Source organism: Sturnus vulgaris, chromosome 3, assembly GCF_052056855.1.
Source record: "Sturnus vulgaris isolate bStuVul1 chromosome 3, bStuVul1.hap1, whole genome shotgun sequence".
Taxonomy (NCBI): Eukaryota; Metazoa; Chordata; class Aves; order Passeriformes; family Sturnidae; genus Sturnus; species Sturnus vulgaris.
Window position 1 is genome coordinate 103,773,108 of NC_142245.1, and position 8,432 is coordinate 103,781,539.

The 8,432-nt window shown below is 34.3% G+C and overlaps 1 long non-coding RNA gene across 1 annotated transcript; it reads left to right on the forward strand.

Moving 5' to 3' along the window:
• The first annotated feature begins 755 nt into the window (after window positions 1-755).
• Window positions 756-6,757, forward strand: LOC148224511 (uncharacterized). Its single transcript, XR_015802915.1, has 3 exons — window positions 756-975; window positions 4,941-5,009; window positions 6,683-6,757. It is a non-coding gene; the product is annotated as an uncharacterized LOC148224511 (long non-coding RNA).
• Window positions 6,758-8,432: the final 1,675 nt, after the last annotated feature.

The window sequence follows — 8,432 nt, forward strand, 5'->3', positions numbered from 1 at the left end:
ATTTGGGATCTTATCTGCAGTCTTGGTTAGCACCTTCAGAAAGGTTTTACTGGGACACGTGAGAGCCAGAGGAACGGCAGTAGGTCTCCTGAATGCCTAATTAAACCAATTTTGTTTACTTTCTTAGAGATCTCATTGTATTGGTAAGGAGAGAAATAAAACCAGGAGAGAGCAGAAATGGAAGTATTAAAATAGTCAGAGCTCTGTGACTAATTTCAGTGAGAAGCTGAAATCCTTCTGTGAAAATAAAACCATCTGTGTGAGACAGTCATTGCAAATGCTGAATCTGAAATTAACCTGGAAATTCTAGGCTATTTATTGAGTATCCAAATTACTACTGAATCAATATATTTCTGCCCTTAAAGCTAAAAAAAACAAAAACAAAACAACATTTTTTGGTAAGAAAATGAAGAATCTTCCAAATATTCATGGAAGCAATATAGGAGATTTGACAACAGACAAACACCCAAACAGCTGAATTGATTGTACTGTAGTCAAGGTCACTAGATCTAGACAAGCTGCATCAGAAATCTAAGCTGTTCTGACTATCAGCTGCTCCTAGAAATAATCCGTTACTTAATCAGTCTTGTGGGAATATCTGTGGTATGTCAGTCCATCAAAGAAAATCTTAACTCTCTATTTCATTCATTCTAGGGGCATTCCAATAGCCACCAGTGAAAGAAATGTAGACAACTCAACCTGGAAGCATAAGCAAAGCCATGCAAGTCCCAAGGAGACTGAAACCCCCTCTGCAATGATGCAGCCAGTATACAGAAGATTCTGAGAAAATGGAAAATTAACAGCTTGATAATAAGATAAAACTGTAGTATTCAAAGGAGTTGGGGAAGGTTAAGCCTGCTTGATATTACAAGAAGAAGATAAATAATCAGAACTCTTAGCATGCAGCATGACCAAACAGAGGCAGATGGAACTATCTGTGAATGATCGATGGAAAATTGAATGTAAAGATGAAAGGTAAATCCAATATTGACCTGAAGTATTTCACAGTTAACTATTAAAATATAGCTTAGGTATATTTACGCTATATTATAGCCATGTCAGTAAGGAACATGTTGTTTTGGGTTTTTTTTCTGGATGACTATTCCTCTAGTATTTTCTATAGTAACTTTTTAACTCATTAGACACTGAACCACAATGATTTTTGTCTAATACAGACAAGTCTAATTATTAATTAATGGAAATGGTTGAAATGTTAATATTTTAACTTCTGACTTTGAATCTCATATGATTCCAGGAAAGGAGGTATTCTCCCATCTATTTTTAATTGTTTAAACATGCAGTTTAATTCTAAGGTAGTAAGATAATATAAGAGAAAGAGGGGCATTAATTTCAGAATATTTTGAGTATCTCAAGAAGATCTCAAGATTCTAGGGTCTCTGACAAATCCAAAAATTTTCAAAACAAAATATTCTCAATGTAGACTTCAATCTGTTTAGAAATTTTAAGACTTTAAAAACAGTTGGATTTACATTCAGAACAAGTTTTTTTTTTAGACCAACTGAACTGCTTTTGAAGTTTTGTACTGCCTGGTAAAAGTGATGGAAAATACCTTTCTTATTTATGCTATAGAACGTTCAGATATATAGGGGGACATTTGTTAGTGCTAAAGAAAAATTTAAGTCTCAAGGAAAAGAGTTGTTAAAAGCGTACATTAGTGATCAAACTCTCCAATTCCAGTTTTCTACTTATCCACTAAACCATCCCTTGTTAATCTGATTATGTGGGGTTTTTTTTTCTCAGATTTATATAGCAATTAAACATTTCCCAATGAGTTACACTTGCAATGTGCTGAACGATTCCATAAGCAGAAATTATCATCCAAATAGTACTTGATGTTACTTGAAACAGATAAACAACTATTCCCTGTCATTCCCTTCCGTGACTATAACGGGGTGTTGTGAACATATCTAGCTTATGTTAAGATTTATTTTTATGTGCAATACTTTGCATGAGTGAAAAAGTCTTTTTTAGCCCAGTATCTTGTATGATAACAGACTGATGAAAAAATGTATCACATTTATTGCAACCTTTCCTCTGTATTGATTAATTGGTCATCTTTATTGCTCCTCGGTGTTCATCAACTAGACTCACTAATCATATTCTGAATACTAATGTAAACAATATTATATGTGCTTCTAGAAACACAGTTTTGTAATCTGAACTTCAGATCATGAAGCCAGATGCTCCAAGCCTTAGTACTGCTGTCTGAAAATTAATAAGACAATGAGAACTTAAAAAGTACCTTGATTTCTTGCAAGTCTGAAAGTGAGGTGCTACTTCCCTGACTTTGAGAATAAAACCAATTTGTAACACAGTGTGGGGCATCAAATTAAATTTGAAATGAGAGACTGATGAAAAAATGTATCACATTTATTGCAACCTTTCCTCTGTATTGATTAATTGGTCATCTTTATTGCTCCTCGGTGTTCATCAACTAGACTCACTAATCATATTCTGAATACTAATGTAAACAATATTATATGTATATACTGCAACACTCCAAACCCACTGTATCATGGGTTTTAATTCCAGGACTCATTAATTTATAAAATGTCTGTGATAATATTGGTTTAAACTCCTCTGTGTAACCACACATTAATTTCTTAGCTCAGGTGTCTTGTCTTTGAAATGAGTAATTAAATTTTAAAATAATTGAACTTTTTTAAACCGTTGCACTGACTACACTATCCCATGCTTCCTATCAGACAGAATTACTCCCTGTCGCTAGGGCCAATATTCAAAGGCTAGAACGTGGATTTTAAATAAAAAATAGTTCAGAATCATCAGCATATACAACCATTGCACTTTCACCATGTGTTTTACATTCATGTAGTAAACCCAGCAATTGCTTGTTAAAGTTGAGTATGAGTGGAAATTGAATTCTCTGAAATGTCCCTTTCCTCTTAGGAACTATCTAGTTTGTCCATCTCTTTTGATGTTTTCTCAAAACTTGAACATTCAGAGTTTTGGGATGACTGCTCTAAAATAGTTACATCATTTTTTAGAACTAATTTGATGCCAGATTATATTGCAAAGATATCAGGCATCAGCAGATATTTTGGCATCAGCAGATATTTCCAGAAAGTTTAGTGTTTTCTGGAGCATACCTGGTTTTAGAAGAGATATGCTATGCTGCTTTCAACATGCCTTTTCATTGTTAAATCTAAACTATCGAGCCTTGGCACACAATATCATTCTGTTTGAGACAAAGATGAACACAGTGTTCACAACAATGCTCTGACCCAAGCTGGCCCATACATCTTCATTTCATCACAGAAACTATTCCATGTTTTTGTGCTATTCAGACAGAAATCAAATGCCATATATAAGATATAGAATAATATCTATATGAGATGATGCACAACGTCATAATATGTTACAGAATCATGGAGATTCTAAGACTCTTTAGAATGACATATGGGCACTGATGAAAAAAATCACCATAAGGAATATTTCTACTATGCTGCCTGATGAACTTTCTTCACATTTATTCTTTTCCTTAAGAGAACATTGTCTCCATCATTATTTTAGTGTCTCAACCTTTTCTGTAAGTACCTGTGCACACCATGCTATTCTAGCCCTACAGCTCCAGAGGAACAATATTTGCACCCTCTCACTGCAGAATCTCACAGGTCTGAGTATCCCTGCCCAAAAATCCCTTTTCTGGGTCAAGCACCTTAGGGAGGTATAAAGGCCCAGATGAAAGAGAGATTAATGAGAGATCAGTACTCCACAGGAATTGAAGGAAGATAGATTTAATTGGAGTATAAATTAGCTGTCCTTACATCTTTTAGCCTGGGAAAGGTTAAGAGGAGCAGCAGATCAGGAAAGCAGGTGACTACAAAACTAATGAAAAGGCACAAGAGTTTAGGTGATCAAATGATCCAGTAGAGTGCTCAGTAGGTTCAAACAGTGTGGGTTTAATTAGAGGCAACTGTGATAACAGGCAAGAGGAGAAACCTGTGCTTTCCTAATTACTGACTTTCCATTGATGTACATAGAACATGGTGTTTAATTAAAAAAATAAACACATATCTTGGATACTGAAACTGTTAAAGCTGTGCACATAAAGCTTTTTGCAATGCTGTGAACTCTGCAATGCAATTCTCATCTTCTAAGCATCCCGTAGGGAGTGAATGGACACCTATGGCAAATAAAACCGAGATTTAACTCAAAAACATTATTTATGCTTAGGTGTTGGCCCTAAATCTAGGAGAACTGAAGACAAAACATCTGGAAAACCTCATGAGGTCATGCAAATATAGGTCTTGTTCTCTTGTGTGCTGCATATCTCACTCCTTGGATTTGAGCAAGAGATACTGCCAGATCCCTTGGGGTCATAATGCTGAAGGACAGAGAGGATCTAGGAAAAACAGAACTTTTTCTGATTCATCTTGTTCCATTTTATATTAATTGAGATAGGAAATATCTTCCAGAGACCAATCAAATCAATACAAACTCCTGTCTGTGTTCAATATACCTATTTTAAACAGCATCAATTAAGACCCATGGAAATTTCCTAATAGGAGCATTGAGAGAGATGAGTCTGAATGTTAAAGCATGCAAATGACCAAGAGGAGCAGGTGAAGTTCATTTATGAGCATAACTTGAGAAGAAGATCAAGGAACACAACATACTCTCCTATAGATGATGGCAGTGTCTAGAACGAGCTTTTTTTTTTTTTTTTTTTTTTTTCACCAGGAAGGAAGGAAAGAAAAAATTAGGATGGGGGTTTTATATTCTTTGCTTTGCTTTTAGTAAAAATGCTAACCTTTAGCAAGCTATATGTTTTGTCACATAATGAGGGCATTACTCTATTGTAAGGATTAGGCAATAGAAGTTTTGCTTTTTTAGCTAAATTCTCTACTGAAATGTTTATAGAAAAAAATAAAACCACTAACTCAAATCTGTTAAACTAGATTTTATCAAGTGAAGAATATGTCACTGATGCCTTGGATGGCAGAAGGGTGCAGTGTCACAGATTTCAGGTAAGTGGACTTGAAAACAAATCAAAGCCTATGGATCAGTGTGCATCAGAACTGCTGCATGGCATCAGAGGGAGCGTGCCAGAGCCTTAAACTCTCTAAATCACAAATGAAGAAAAGTGAGGCACTTGAGCTGGCAGTCAAGATCTCATTTGTATCATTATACTTCATGAGATCTGTCTAGAAATAAAAATCTTGTGTCATGAAAGCATAAAAATTGTATATAGCATAATTTTCCTGCAATATTACAAGAAACCTTAAATAGTTTTATAGATTAAGACAACTTGTATGGAAATAAAGCAGTCAGAAAGATTTCAAGAGCATTAGCTTTCCTTGCTAGGAAAAAGACCTTGGTGTGAGAAAACTTATCACAGATGCTGTGTGTACATTTCTGCTCCATTAGACACTACATTTCATTGGATTTTTTTACAGGATTGTAAATACTAACTACTAAATCTTCAAGTTTTATTAATTTAATCTAATAGGGAAGAAAGAAAAATTAGAAGGAACAGGAACTGCTTAAGCATTAATTAATGCAAATGGCTCTGTAAGAGCTCTGAACAATGATTAGAGTAATGGCAGCTTAAGCTAAGTTGGCTCTGGGAAGTTACTCAGAAACTGAATTACAGGTGGGAGTTTTGGTTCAGATATTGAAATACAGAGTCTTTTTTCATATGCTTTTCTTATATCAGTTCCTACTTTACAGTCAAGAACTTAATCCCTCAGTGTGTTAACTTGTTTTTTCTAATTCTGACTTGTCTAGCTGGGGAGGATCCTAATCAGATCTGATAACAAAAATCATATTCCTTTCTGAAAGCAACAATTATCAATAATGTGTTTCCAGAACAGCTTTTCAGATTACTTGTAAATTAAAACCAAAACAAGCCTGGGAAACACTAAGATTGGAATGTTCTTTCCAGCAAGCTACAAAGTCTCATTTGGAGCAGGATTATCATACATCAGGTAAAAGGGAAGGTAGTCTTTGCAAGTCCTGCCCTGTGATCCTCCACTACATTTACTTGCACAGTTTGATCATTTTAAGGAGGAGTGAGGTGCTTGATTTTTGAACCTACTTCAAATTGTAGATTTGCAAGACCAAACTCCTGGTTCTATGTTCTTGTTAAAAGTGAAAATGAAATCAGGAAAAAGAGAAGGGGAAGAAAATAGAAAAAGTAAAGGTAATTAATAAAATGAAGATTAAAGAAAAACACCTTTTATGTGATTTAGAAGGTTAACATATTCTTGCTTAGTAGGTTCAGAGAGGCCTTGGCTTTGCTGTTCAATATTTGGTACTTCAAACCTGAATTTAAATATAAGTTGTGTCAGGATATACTTGTGCTTCAGATAGTGTTATTATATTTTCAGATTCCAGTTTCTGACATTTATTGGTGTTAAAATTTCCAATATAATGTGATTTCTTGTGCTAACTGTAGCAGTGTTTCATGAAAGTTGTGGTCAACACTACCTGTACATTTTGAAAATCCCCAGATTATAGAATGGGTGCTCTTATATTCAAGTTCTCAGAAACTTTCAGCATATCATTGACAGATCCAGGAATAAACCCTAAGTTCCAATCCACTGATAAAAACGATTTGGTGTTTGCAGTAATTTGATTCAAGTTAGAAGGGAAAAGGGAATTTGAGACTCAGAGCTTATTCTTGCATATCACATTTCAGTGTTCCAGTCATTGATCTAGCAAGACAAATTCTTTTAATCCCACCATAGTGAAAGATCTCATGCAAAAAACACAGGTAAGAAGAAGATAATTATCACTCCCGGTTCAGTATTGGTTACTTTACTTCTGTTCAAAACTTTCCATACCTTTTCAGAGTGGAAAGGGGAGATATCCTGTGGACCATTCATTCAGAAATTGCCTTGACTTCTTCCCTGTTAATCAATATTTTGTTTAGAATTATTATTTTAAGCACATAAAATATACTTGTGGCTCTTTATACCTTTTCTCTTTTGAAACAAGCCAGTCCCTCCTGATTCCCTTTGTTGATTAGACAACAGTTGGCTTTGATATTCTTAAAATTTTTTATTACTGTCAGGAAGAAGACAGCTGAAATAAATGTTGTACAGTAATCTGAGAAAATAGACTAATAGGTATCAAAAGGTAAAATCTTAAAACCAGTTCTTCAAGTGCACAGAGAGCATCAAACTGCAAATGAACTCAAATTCCTTGGATATAGCACAAAATTTCCTTTAATTGTTTTGGGGTACATTAAATCGTATTCTTTATTAGAAGATGCATATCTTACAAATCTTATTAAATTCTTAGGAATTGTTAACTCTTTTCTTTCCTTATCCCTCATTTCCCTAAGCACATACTTGATGTATTGGTCACACCATTTACTTAGTTACTGCTTGCATACAAATTGTCATGTTTAAAAAAAAAAATAAATTAAAAATCAATCTGGAATGCAAAACATAATCTGAAATTACAACAAAAGGATTTGAAATAATCAGTGTTGATAAATTTAGCTCCTTAAAATATATTTAATGTTTATAAATGGAAACAGGCTATAAACATCTTATCAATAAGAACTATTTTTTATCATGGAGCATATTCTTGAAGACTCTGCTGCATTTATCTTTCTTTTGCCCTTTTCTCTTTGCAGTGGAAACTGCCTTTCTGCCAACTTTGGTGTCTGGTTACTCTGAGTAAATTTGAGGAGACTCAGATGGAAATCTTGCTTATCTCTAGAAAAAAACGCTTTATACCAAGTGCTGTATTTCTCAAACTCTTCCTGTTCCACCTTTCTTTTTTTGGCACTGATAATAACAGAAAGGAAGTTTCTCAAGCCTGGATCTCCTCCAGGAAGCTAAGAACTAACTGTAAAGTTTGTCTTACCGAGACAGATTTTAATAACATTGCATAACAGGCTGCTCTGTAATTAACAAAAGTGGGATAAAAGATGCTATTGCTTAGTGATTGAAGAAGGAGACTATTAATAGGATTAAATGGAAATATTTAAGGAGAAATAGAAATTAATTCACATTAGTCCATATTTGTCTCTACTCTTCTCCTTCTGTACATATCTGTCACTAATCAAGTATTGTTTCTGTTCAGTATCCCTTGTTCTTTTACAGAAGACAAATAGAAAAATGTGGCAAACAGAAAAATAATTGTTTCTACATCTTCCACACCAAGATTCTTCATGTATAGGATAATGATTTGCAGGCACAGCAAGCAGACTGGGAAAGACTATGCAACAATTGCCCATGAAACTCAACTTGTATTGTGCTTAGATACTACTTGTTTCAAGCCTACTTAAAAACAAAACAAGAAAACCACAGCTCCTGTGCTCTGTTATGTTTACTTGTCTTTATTTAAAGTCATTACTAAGTTTTTCACATTGAGTAATTGAATATGGAACAAGTATATTGGTATTCTACATCAATTACCTTTCACAATATAATTCA